The 12,573-nt window shown below is 44.0% G+C and overlaps 1 protein-coding gene across 1 annotated transcript in view; it reads right to left on the reverse strand.

Moving 5' to 3' along the window:
• The window catches only part of Znf407 (zinc finger protein 407), a 378,677-nt gene extending 366,701 nt beyond the window's left edge, over positions 1-11,976 (reverse strand). Inside the window, exon 1 of the mRNA XM_021150389.2 lies at positions 11,538-11,976. The gene's annotated coding sequence lies outside the window, so the exon portion shown is untranslated. The remainder of the gene's footprint in view (positions 1-11,537) is intronic.
• Between the last annotated feature and the right edge of the window lie 597 nt (positions 11,977-12,573).

The raw sequence follows: 12,573 nt of genomic DNA on the forward strand, positions 1-12,573 counted from the left end.
GAGAGAGAGAGAGAGAGAGAGAGAGAGAGAGAGAGAGAGAGAGAGAGAGAGAGAGAGAGGGCACAGTCATTTGAGTTCAATGCAGTGGAGTTCAGTCAGCTCAGAATGGAGTAAGTTGAGTTCCATTCAGTCAGTGCAGTGGAGTTGAGTCTGTTAGTTTGTAAGTTCATGCAGTTTCAGTCAGAGCAGACAGTTTTAGCAGGATAATTTTAGAGAGACAATTTGCAGGTGAAGACAAAACAAGCCAGAAAATAAGAAGGAGCCAGAAGATTAGAACAAATTGCCAGAGTTAGTTTGAGGCCAAGCAGGGCAATTCAGGAGCCAAGAAAAACCAGCTTGAATTAGTCAACTTGGAGAGGAGTTTGGGTCAGAATATCTGAGTTAAACCAGCCACTCATAGCTCAGAGAAAACTAGAAAGGATGAGTTTATTCAGCAGTAAGTCTGGCAAATAAGTTACTTTTACACTAAAAAAAAAAAAAAGAGAGAGAGAGAGAGAAAGAGAGAGAGAGAATAGAAGAACGGAGTAATTTTATACACATGACATATAGAACTTTTTACACATAAAAAGTAAAATAATGCTTTAAAAAACTTCAATTGGGAGGGAGGGTATAGGGGACTTTTGGGATAGCATTTGAAATGTAAATGAAGAAAATATCCAATAAAAAAGAAGAAGAAAAAAAAACTTCAATTGATAATAATAGATGCTTTTAGAGGACAATAGTAAGCATTAACTCATACCAAGACTCAAACTTATCAAAATGACTGGAAAGAATAAAATTGAAACAATGAAAAACACCACCAATCAGTTCTCATACTAAAGAGAACAATTACTCTTAAGGACTACCCTAGTTTGGTTCCTAGCACCCAAGGATCACAGCAACTTGTAACCTCTTAGCTCTGCAAGTATCTGCATTATAAACACAGGCACGCTCACACAGTAACGGGTTAGGTACAAAGCCCAAATAGACCTTTATCTGGATGTATCTGCTTTTGTCTTCTGGCACCAATACCAATCCATCCATTACAAACATAGCTAGTGAGCAAGGATATGAAATCCCAGAGATGGGGAATTAAGAAAGCCTATTCTGCATCGGAAACCTGTACTTTCCAAGTGTTCCCTGGGTGGAGCCTAAGAGCTTTACTCAGGAAGCACTGAGCCTCACTACCTCCTCAGAGAGAGGCGGGCAGGGAATGTATAGTTAATGCTTAAGTACTGAACCCTAGAACTGTAAGGAGAAGAAGTATGTTGAGGGTAACAGCCAATTAAAAAACATAATGAACATAGTTACACAAAACTATGCCACACAGGTCTCCAAAGATACTTGTCTGAACCATAATTTGCTATACAAAATTACTTCCAATGTCACGCTTTTAGCAAGCATTGCCCTCACATCACAATAAATACATAAAAGATAGCAGATCCCATTTCTGAAGGTTCTTAATGAAAACCCTTGATCTCATTTTAGAGAGACTGTCATTTCTATTTCCTTCCTTCAATGACCTAAAATTTCTAAGCTATTTTTAAAACTGCATTACCACCTTACTTTAAATTCTAATGGTCTTATAATTATATTTTAAATTAGCATGCACTCCTTTAACTGATATTCTTCATTGAAAAATAATTGATCCAATATACCTCAGATTCTGCTCTACAAGTCACAATCAGCAGAAACCACTAATGAACTGTGTACTTCCAAAGAAGTGGCTGTTACTGTTTCTAGAGTTCAACCACACAGCTCCGGTTACAGTTATCAGGGTTCTCGCTATGCAACGATTAGTATCTGAATAACATGCTGAGCTTGAGTTACACGTGATGATTAAACCACTGCCACTCAGCCTGAATTCCTCCTTCCCTACCATGCTTCTAATCACCTTACCTAGCCATTGGTGGTGCAAACTTTATATGCCTCAGTACAGGGGAATGACAGGGCCAAGAAGTGGGAGTGGGGGGGGGGGAGTGGGTGCGGGAGCATGTGGGGGACTTTTGGGATAGCATTGGAAATGTAAATGAAATAAATACCCAATAAAAAAAAGGAAAAAAAATTTAAAAAGATGCACTGTCTACGAGGAAACAACAGAGAAGTATGAACAGCAAACATACTGCTAAGTATTCGGAACTAGAGTATGAAGCCTCTCTGGCCTTCACAAATGCCGACCAGACAAGAGCCTGAGTACCTAAAACTGCTGCTTCTAAAGCCTGACATAGACCTCCATGTACTCTACATACACCTACAAGGGATCACCTGTGATCACTGTGTCATAAAGGCAGACCACTCTGTCATGGAAGGTCTCTCATGGTCTGTCACCTTCTCGATAAGGGACTGAGTCTGTCAGAAACTATAACAACCCCTAACTGCAAATGCTTGACATATCTCAAGATATTGACAACTTTAGCACTTTGGTTATCAAACAGAAACAGTAGTAGTATGCTGAAAAACACAGTTCTCTTCTTCCACAGACCTTTCCAAGCAGTGGCAGTGAGGCAATGCTAGTTTAACTTCATGGTTTAACTGATGGTTATAAAACAAAATTCCCAGTGTGGATTTTAATATGACAAAGGAAATCAAGGCTATTAAAATCAAGGGGGAAGACTGGCAAGTGTTGTTTTCCCAAAAATGGCCCCTTTTCTTAACAAACTGTCTACACAAAGTAGATTAACACAAGCAACCCAGACAGAAAAGCTGAGGAAGTCTGTCATCTGCTAGATTCCTCTGAAAACAAACCCACAAAAGTAAAGTGTCACTTTGAAAGAAATGAGGAACATCCCTCACCAGTCTTCCTGTGGACTCATTCATTCCTATCTTGACCTGACTTTTGTTTGGTTTGTCTACCTGTGTATGATTTTTTTTCCTTTAAATATACATGGCATTGAACAATTAGATTGCTCACCCCTTTATAACCCTGCCCATGGGCAAACTGTGTCTAAGGCAGGGGATGTAAGGCAACCAGAGGGTTCCTATAAGGAAAATCAGTTGTTTAGTGGCACATAAACTTGGCAGTAATGTGCTCAGACCAGTACCTGAAACAGAGTAAGTGCTCAGAAAAATTAACCATCAAAATCATCAAAACCAGTTTTCTTGACAGCACTTCTGAGCCGAGATCTTTCACACTTCAAGATCACATCTTCATCTCCAGCTTACCTTTTTCATATAACTTAAACAGTACTCTCACAGACAGGCATGCAAGTCAGAAATAACCTAAAACCTGAAGCACAGACCAATTTAAGAACACTATGTGTTAGTTACCACTGAGTCCTTCCAGGGAGAGCTGCTCTCTCCTTTTTGCTCTTACCACAAAATGTAACTAACTTGACTCCTTTTTTGTCTTTGGGTTTTCTGGTGTTTCCTTTTTTGGTGCTGAGTGTGGATCCAATGTATTGCATATGCTAGACAAACACAACCCAGAAAGCTACATCCCAAACCTTACTGCTTTTCATTAATTATGTCTATACTCTCAACAATAATGCAACTTCATTCTATGTGTTTCTGAACTTTAAAAAGTTAGGACAGGGGAGAATACAATATACAGTCTTCTACATTTACTAAGTTTCCCCTATATATTTATGTTCCTTTAGTTTGAGAGGGTCTTCCCTCTATGGTGGTCAAGGTTATCAAGGTAGTAAAGTGTGTCTAGTCTCAATCCTCTCAGCCTCCAGAGCAGCTGGGATTGCAGCGCACAACACCCTAACACCCTCGGCTAAGGCATTCCTTTAGTACTTGTCTCCAGGCACTCAGGTAAATTTCCCTGGGGCAATGTTTTTCAAACTATCACAGGGTTTAATGGCCCAAGCCTTTAGCAAAGCACTTGGGATACAGGCAGAGATCTCTGTGAGTCTGAGGTCAGTCTGGTCTACATGCCAGTTCCAGGCCAGTCAGGGCTATACAGTAAGATCCAGTCTTGCCAGGCGGTGGTGGTACACACCTTTAATCCCAGCACTCGGAAGGCAGAGGCAGGTGGATTTCTGAGTTTGAGGCCAGCCTGGTCTACAGAGTGAGTTCCAGGACAGCCAGGGCTACACAGAGAAACCCCGTCTCGAAAATACAACAACAACAACAAAAAAAAAAAGATCAGTCTCAAACAAACAAACAAACAAAAAAGTCATCAAATCTCCATGAGTGCTGGAAAATGTATTAGCACCACTGTGAAGGGAAGACTAAAAGCAGTAATGTGAACACTCAGGTGCTGGAGGTGGGATTTCAAATTCAAGGTCAGTCAAGGCTACAAGGCAAGATATTATTTGCAAAAACAACAAAGACTCCGGAGAATGAATGAATTGGAGAGCATGCAGCCCCATCACTACCAGTTCACACTCACTCCTTGCCTTACCTAAGTGTTGTTTTCTGCCTCCCAACAATACTGTCAGGCCTTTTACATTGTTGCCAACCTAATGTACAAATTACACACCAGAGGCTGGAGAGATGACTCAGCAGTTAATAGCACTGGCTGTTCTTCCAGAAGTCCTGAGTTCAATTCCCAGCAACCACATGGTGGCTCACAACCATCTCTAATGGGATCTGATGCCCTCTTCTGGCCTGCAGCATATATACACACAGAATACTCATACATAAAATTTTTAAAAAAAAAAATTACAGTACAGTTTGGTCTTCCTAGTTGATACTAACCAACATTTTTACATCCATGTTTTGTGTGTGGTGGAGGAGAGAATGGGCACATATGTGTAGAGGCTAGACAGCAACTTGGAAGTCAGTTCTCACCTCCCACCTAGTTCTGCTCCTGGGTTGTTTTCTGGGCTAGCCAGCCTGCAAGCTTCCTAGCAGTTCTCCTGTCCACCTCACTGTCCACCTCACTGTAGAAGACTGGGATTACAGATGTGCACCAGCTTGCCCTGATTTTTAACACAGGCTCATCAGGCTTCAGCAGATATCACTTTTACCTGCCATCTCCCCAGCCCTGATTTCCTACTCTTATTGACATGTACTGCTTGCCCATTGGGATAGTTTAAGCCTTTTGCCAGTCATATGTGCTAACACATTTAATTCTGTCTGCTCATTTCTGGATGGGTCTACTTCATATACCATCATCCATCATTCAATACTGTCAACATATTCTTTCCCCTTATACCTTTTGTGATTGATTCAAAAATCTCAATCAGTCATACAATTATTGCCCTGAATTATCTTCTAAACATTTTATAGTCTCACCTTCAATATTTAAGTCTTTTATTAACCTGTACATGACCGTTTCTAATTGTATAAGTTAGCTATATCCCATGATAAATAAGATCCTATTTACTAATAAGCACATTTATAAACAACTATAATTTTAAGGTTTGAGAGTAGTGTTAAGTGAGCCTGAAAGGCTCTTGACAATTTGAGCCCTGCTTCTGACCACTGTATTTCCCAGGGCTCTGGTCAGCTACCCTGACAGTCTCCTAGAATATCCTGCCCTCTTTGAGGGTACCATGTACCCCACAAGTCTCCTTCCTAACTCCTGCCATAAAATGAACCTACCCCCTCTCGGGCTCTACCATACTTTACAACAATATGTTTGATAACATACTGACTATAGACTCCCTGTGAGCAAAATGTCTAGAATCAGACACTGAAGGACTTAACAGTTAAAACAAAGTTGTTAGATGAATAAATGTTCAAATGTTACGGAAGTCAATGTGTTGGCTTACGGGCTGTGTAGTCAGTCACACCACCTTGACTGGAATCCCAGCAACACCATTTAAGAGCTACACAAACTGCTTACCCTAAACTGAGTGCACCATAGTTGATAAAATGTAGTACACAGTTCAGAGAATATGCTGGAGACTAAATGAGATTATGAATAGTGTTTATACAAACTAAAAGCTCAAAACATTATTGTTATTTCCATTGAATACTATGTTTTTTATTACCTTTTATTACTTCTTAGTACCAAGTCCTTAGTATCTCAGAAACGTCTAATTCTCTGGGGTACACACAAGAAGGCCAAATTATTAAAAAGTAACATTACATGAGAAAATAACCATGTACATAAAAGCAATAATGCTAAAAAGGAGAAGTGAAACCTCCTGTTGGGGACCATCCATCCATGTCCACCCCATGTCTCCCCAAGATTCCTCCTCCAGAGCCACACGTAGGAAAGTTCTGGATGCACTTATAGGAAACTGTAAATTCCTTTACACTTTGATATGGCCACCAACTTCTGTCTTCTCTGCAGCAATATCTTGGTTATAATGTAGGTACTTATAATGGATAAACAGAGCTTTTGGAAGCATAATCTAATTACAATAGGGAGACTGTATAGTTGTAAAATAACAAAAAAAAAATAAATAAAGTCACTTTTCACCAAAAGAAATCTTTAATAAAGATATATACACATAAGATATGGGCTGTGTTATATTTGAATCTGGAATGTCCCCACATGCTCATTCTTACCTCTTGATGCCAGCTTGTGGCCTTATTTTGAAACTTATTAATCCTTTAGGAAGTAGAGACTATTGGGCAAAAGATCACCTGGAGCAGACCTTTCAAAATTATACCTTTGACTCAAACCTTTCTCTGCTTCCTGGTCCACAGCACCAGCCCCATACTGCCATGTGCTCCACCACTCTGCCTTACCTCCTTCCAGCTCCCTAAGGCCACCCACTGGAGGTAGTGGAAGAGAAAGGATATGGGGGAAGTGGACCTGTTTAGAAATGGTTCTTTTAAGCAACTCCCATGTGTGTTGTCTGGAAATCCGTAGTTTAGTTCACAGGTAAGTAATGGCGGCTGTGCTGTGAACTCCACCATGCTTTCTTTCCTTTCAGCTCCCTAAAACAATGAGCTAATAAACTTCTTCCCTGGGGACTTCTGTCAGGTATTTTGTAAAAGTAACTAACACACATACAGGCAAAAAAAAAAAAAAAAAATCTCTAGAATGTTACATTGTAACAGGCAGTTTTCCTGGGACATTTAAAAACCAGAATGTTACCAGAAATGCAGAGTAAAGACTCCATTCCTGACCTAGCAGAGGAGAACATGTATCCTAGTGGGTATTAGACTAGAGGCCATTCTTGTTACATTCCAGCAACAACCTACCTGTTGTTTGCCCATGTTCCGAAAAATCTCAGCAATGCTCAATTCAAAAGCAATGGACTGGGCTCGAGAGATGGCTCAGGATTAAGCACTGACTGCTCTTCCAGAGGTCCTGAGTTTAAATCCCAGCAACCACATAGTGGCTCACAACCACCCATAATGAGATCTGATGCCCTCTTCTGGTGTGTCTGAAGTCAGCTACAGTGTATTTATATATAATAAATAAATAAATCTTTTTTAAAAGAATTTCTATAAAAGTAATGGACTAATTTACATTTAAGAAGATTTCAAGACATCATAGCATACTTTTAACCTGATTTACAGTGAGGACAAAAAAAACAACACTACAAGGATTTGAAAAGCAGGCAGAGGGGTAAGAACACCTTTCAAGTAGTGAACAAAACAAAGACAGAAAATACTACAATCATTAAAGAGACCAACTGTCAGAGAGAAGCAGGACAAGGTACACTGTGACTGTCTACAGTTCGCCTCACTAGTAAGACACTCACTGGTAAAGGAATAAGTAGGAGGCATGGCCTTGTTGAAAAGCACTTTTTAATGAGGGGTTTTAAATGTTTTTAACCTCTCTTCTAGTCCCCCACCCACTGGGGGTAATGGAAGAGAAAGGATATGGGGGAAGTGGACCTGTTTAGAAATGGTTCTTTTAAGCAACTCCCATGTGTGTTGTCTGGAAATCCATAGTTTAGTTCACAGGTAAGTAATGGCAGCTCAATCCACCGATACAGCAGTAGTTTAGTGCAGCAGTCTTGGGATACTAGTAGCCATGGCACAACTTAGCAGGGACGGCCAGGCTTCAGGCATATCAGCACAAGGCAGTAGGAAAGAGAAGTTCTCTGCTGTGTCTCAGCAAAACTAAGATCAGTGAAGACCTGAGACCAAGAAGCATTTAGCTAGGTAAACAAGCCGAGCTCAGCCTCAGTCCCTGCCCACTGAGCCTCTTTCTACTCCCTCCAAACACCTTGTGCTCTCCACAGGCCTTACCTCAGCACCTGAGTCTGTCTCAGTGGACATCACTCTGTTAATCGGTCAGAGTGCGAGGAAGCAGCAGCAAACTGTGGCACATCACCACCATCACAAGTTTTTTGGAAAGTTTCTCTAAGCAGTCCCGACAAATGGAGTTCAACTATGAAATGTGAAGCATACCAATACATGTATGTCTTTAGCAAAGAATCCTTCATGTGTCCTTTCACGTGCTTGTTCTACAGTACCACCCTTCACCTGTGCCTGCTTCAGCTAAACATCCCTTCACAAGTCAGCCTTTGCAAAACACCATCTCACACAACTGACTTTCCAAAGAACCCTCAAGCTTCCACTTTGGAGGCGTCACTGCAGATAGGCTTTGAGGTTTCAAAACCCCAAACCAAGCCCGGTCTTGCTCTCTTTTTGCCTCGAACTTGCAGATTTCAGATAAGCATGCATGGCTGGAAGTCATGATGATCACAGACTTAACTCTCTAAAACTATAAGCCCCTAATTAAATGGTTTCTTTTATAAGCTACCACTGTGTCTCTTCTCAGCAAAAGAACTGTGACAGTATGGCACCAAGAAAATGCCATGACAGTTGCTGCTAAAAGCAGAGAACTCAGGATTCCTATACCTGCCCAAAAACTACAACACAGAGAACTAAAGGTCCCACTACCTGGGGCCTGCACAAGCCATGGAACAATGGCAGGTACCACGTGTTGCCACCTGACTCAATACTTTGTATATGTTCAAATGCTGAAGTATGCACAAAAGCTTTAAAGATCAGCCAGCACCTGAAATGCCACTTCTCCTGGCTTCACCAGTTTTTAAGTCCAACAAAATAAGAAGTAACAAATTGTGTTTAGCTTTTTTACTTTGGAAATTACCCTCCTATTTTAAAGGAATTCATTGCTGTGAGAACTGTGCCAAAGAAAGTATACTGTCTCTATCTAGACCCTAGAAACAAGGGTAGTTTGGCCAATTTTATGTCCTCACTTAGAACTTTAAATATCACAAAGATGCACAGGCAGAAAAAGGTTCTTCTCCTGTGGCAAAAAGGACTTCAGTCTATCAACAAAGGTAGCAGCTTTCTCCAGTGGTGACTCTGTCAACAACAAAATTCTAACCAGGCTATATGGGATGGAGCTTGTGCTAGGACTTCAAACACATTTCTCCAGCCTGCCCCTTTAATTCTGAGAGCTATCTACTATATTCCAGGGTGTACCTTTCTGTTTAAGTCAGGCAAAACCCAACCTTACAGTTGACAGCCAAGAACTGAGTGGCACCGCAGACCTTGCCCTTGGAGAACGCTATATCAACACTAGATTGTACTGCCAATGCCATTAGTAGCTTAGTCCTCCACTACCCATCTATCAGTTCACTTAGTGCAATGGCTGACACAGAGCAAGCACGCCATGTGGAGTTCTCTGTATGAACTCCACAGCAGGGAAGACAGCTTTGTGTTGATCCCCCACCTTGCATTCAGAAACACCCACTGTCACTGACACTGAGTATCAAAGAACCACTCGGAGCTGCGCAGCTTCACTCATTCATCAGCTTTCACACTGGGATTCTTTCCATCACCTAATTAGGAAACAACTTTCTTTCAGGAGAGAAAAAAATTAGGATTCTATGTCACCAGAGTTCTCCTTCGGTTAAGATAAGCCATCCTTTAGGGAAAACTGTCCTTTGACAAAGTACATAATACCTGCTAACTCCTACTACCAAACTCAAACGCTATTTTCTGCAAGGTTTCACCACTCCAACAGGCAAGTAGGTATAACTTCCTCTGTACTTCCAGATCTCTGTTCTAACACATTTCTTAAAATAGTCTCCTAAACCAGATCTCAAAAATCACCTTTTCCAGCACCTAGAATGATGGCTGGCACAGACAGGAAGTGCTGCTTTAGAAGTGGAAACACTGCTTTGGCACCAAATCCACTCTCGGTACTACCCTGCAACTTTTCTACAAATCCAAAAAAAAAAAAAGTTTAAAAATGTTTTCTTGGGCTGTAGAGATGGCTCAGCAGTTAACAGCACAGACTGCACTTCTGAAGGTCCTGAGTTCAAATCCCACAACCACATGGTGGCTCACAATCATCTTTAATTAATTCTGATGCCCTCTTCTGGTGTGTCTGAAGACAGCTACAGTGTACTTAAGATATAATAATAAATACAATCTTTAAAAAAAAGTTTTCTCAATATAAATAACTTTAATGGAACCACTGTTGTAAACAATTATTATGCCTGCTATACCAGAGTTTGTACAATCTAGTGTTGATACGGTATTCTCTGAGGGCAAGGTGGTACAGTGCACTCAGTTCTTGGGTGTCAACTGTAGTGATGGGTTTTGACTGACTTAAAGTCCTATTTGTACCAAGACTTAGTACTAAACATGTGAACATGGACATTCATTTTGTTCAAGTTATTTAACGGATGTTTGTACGTTGGGAGTAACTGCTACTAAACAAGGCTGTCTTGCTTTATGAACTATGAAGAGTATGTGCAACTAGCAGGAGTTCGAGTATTTTCTAAGCAGTAACTTGTTTCCAAGTGAGCTACCATCCCACTAATTAGGTACATACTATGACTAACCCTGTCAAATATAGGCTAAAAAGTAAGTTATCACTCGCGTTACATCATTAGATGTGACCGCCCATAAGAAATCCTCCTCTGTGTGTGTCCTCTGTGTGTGTCCTCTGTGTGTGTGTGTGTGTGTGGTGTGGTGTGTTCAGATCCCAGCTCCACCAAGGAGTCCTATTCCAGAACTCTTCACATAACCCGGCCACTCAAAACACAACACAACCAACAGGGGTCAGCGGCTACTGTTCCCAAGGCCCAGCAGACTGATCAGACAGAGGGAAGCACCGCCACCCGATGCTCCTGAGGACCCGGAGGTAGGTAGTGGGAAGGGGCGCGCTGCCCGCTCCGCCGCAGCGGTCAGAGTCTCCCGACAGTCGCGTAGGGCAGCAACCTCCCTTTCCGTCCTGGCCTCCTGTCACCAGCACAGCATAACGGAAGACGCGCGAGTGGCAGCGGCTTGGACAGGGGAGCCGAGCGCACTGAAGCGGGATGCTCGTCCCTCGGAACGGACGCGGGGCAGCGCTCCGGCTGCGGAAGCGCGTCCCCTCGGGACGAAGAGGAGGATCTCGGAGCCCGAGGGCTCCGCGGAGGAGACGCTCGGCCAGGCTGTCGACGCGCCAGCCCAAGGCAAACCCGGGCCCGAGCGGTACAGGGGAGGGCGCGAGGCCGCCGCGGCGCCGACGGCTGCAGTGCGGGGCGGAGGGCGCCGGGCAGCGGGACGTGCGCAGCCGACAGGCGAGGGCGTGGGTCCCGGCGTGCGGCGGGGCGGCGTCGGGCCCGGCGGGGAGGGGCGGAGGCGGGGGAGGGGGCGGGAGCGCTGCCGGCCCGCGGGCTCCCGACGCCCCGCCATCCGCCGGGGCCCGCAGGCCGCCGCCCCCCGGACCCCGCGCCGACGCCGGGCCATCCCCGCCCCCGGACCCCCCGCCCCGCCGGAGAATAACTCACCTGTTTGTCGGGGAAATCGCTCCTGCTCGGCCCTCTGACTGACTCCTCCGGCTCACCGTCTTCCCTCTGGGAGGAAGAGGCGGGACTTCCTGCCTCTCCGTCGAGCCACTTCCGGCGGTTCCCAGGGCGACTACGCTGAATGGAGCACAGGACACCATAACCGAAAAACAAAAGATTTCACGATCGCCTTGGCTAAAGACCTAACATTCACGTTCTCTGTTTCCCCTCGAATGGCCGGCGGCTCTGCGTGTCGACTTGTTTTCAGCCCAGCGGTACTTTCCGGAAGTCCCTACGGGAGAAAACAGGAAGTTCCACCCTCCCCGCTGGAAGGGAAACGGAAAGCCTAGAGAGTCAATCTGTAGGGCAGAAGCTGTCTGGGCTCAGGGACGGCCAGTTCTTCGTCGGAGGACTTGTCGTCTTCTCGAGGATGCTCAGCGGAACCGTCCCCGCAGCACCCCGCGCCCTGTCTCCATCCCTCCCTCGAACCCGAGGGCGGTGCTGGGAAGGGCAGGGGCGGGGCCTGCGCTAGGGCCTTCCTCTGCATCGGGGCCCCCCCAGGAATCAGCTTAGAGCCTCTGGGGTTCTCATGCGAAGATCGTGAGTGTCCAGGCGCTACCCTAGTTCATGAAAACAGAGAATCCAAAGACGCCAGAATGGGGTCTCCCAGGTGTTCACCGCAGGGAAGGAGCCGCGAATCTCGTGGTTCCTGAGAATAATGTTGAATTTTCGTTGCGATTCACGTATCCGCGGTAGGGAATTACAACCCAAGAGAATCAAATAACCATTTCCAAGATTACACAGCTAGCAAAAGTGAAACGTAACTCTAAACTCAAGAGTCAACCTTTCCTAGTCTATATTGCTGACTCATATATATCATGGCCAAAATCACTTTACACATCTCATCTTAAAAAGTAGAGTGGACTGGGTAGGATGTGGTGCACCAGTGGTCCCTGGCTCTTAAATAATTCCCACAGTGTCTACAGTTCGCAGAGTGGGAACAGGACGGGTACATAGCTAAATAATAATTACAATGGAA

Source organism: Mus caroli, chromosome 18 (assembly GCF_900094665.2).
Source record: "Mus caroli chromosome 18, CAROLI_EIJ_v1.1, whole genome shotgun sequence".
In the NCBI taxonomy this organism is placed as follows: Eukaryota; Metazoa; Chordata; class Mammalia; order Rodentia; family Muridae; genus Mus; species Mus caroli.